Below are 880 nucleotides of genomic sequence, written 5' to 3'. Positions count from 1 at the left end.
ATTATTTGTGGGAGATTCATATCCAACATATATCCCCATCCTCATCCTCTTCTAAGGATCCATCTTAGACGGCACATATATTTGTGGTGGCTTATCCAAATATCTCAAGATGGTATATGTCTGGCTCATGACCCGTAGTAAATTTGAGATGAGAATATCTATGCTCACTTAAATGGTCTGATGCTTATTAGTTAAGGTGCATGTAAATTCGTGTGTCCCCAAGCCTTGGACTGAGAGTTATGACCTACGGGTAATGGCCAATACAGATTTATAAAAGGATTCAGCCAAGCTATATAGAGTATGGACATGTGCAGATTTGTCCTTACTGTCCCCTCATGGACATACTATAATCTTTAAGTGCTTTGGGACATCATGGCCTAATGAGTTTCCCTTGTGTTCATGCTACACACGTGAGATTCTATGGGATAACTCTTTGTGCCTTTTCCAATATCAATTTCGCATCACGTTTTGGACCAGGATGGCCAATCCGGTCATGCTATAAAGTATAAAATTTTGTGGGTAAACCATTCTGGTTACCATGACTTTTGCCTCTATCATACTGATCTTGGCATAGTCTAGATCAATAGGGAATGCAGGTATAGTCTTTAGAACTTAATATGGCCTTAGGCGATTTTCATAACTCTGAAGGAACTGTTGTTTCCTTTTGCCTATTGTATCATTGTGGAAACCGTTCTTATACCTCTATATTTTATAATCTCAATGGATTTCTCTAGGTGAATATAAAGCATTTAAATGCTTGCCCTTATACCTATCTGGCCATAGACCTTAATGTGTACCATACCCGCAATTTATAAACTCATATTGGCGTTTTTTAATAAAATCATTCATTCCTTTTATTAAGTTTTAATAAAACAAGTTC

This window comes from Brassica oleracea, chromosome C5 (genome assembly GCF_000695525.1).
Source record: "Brassica oleracea var. oleracea cultivar TO1000 chromosome C5, BOL, whole genome shotgun sequence".
In the NCBI taxonomy this organism is placed as follows: domain Eukaryota; kingdom Viridiplantae; phylum Streptophyta; class Magnoliopsida; order Brassicales; family Brassicaceae; genus Brassica; species Brassica oleracea.
The sequence above is the reverse complement of the archived record's forward strand: the minus strand, read 5'-3'. Positions refer to the sequence as shown.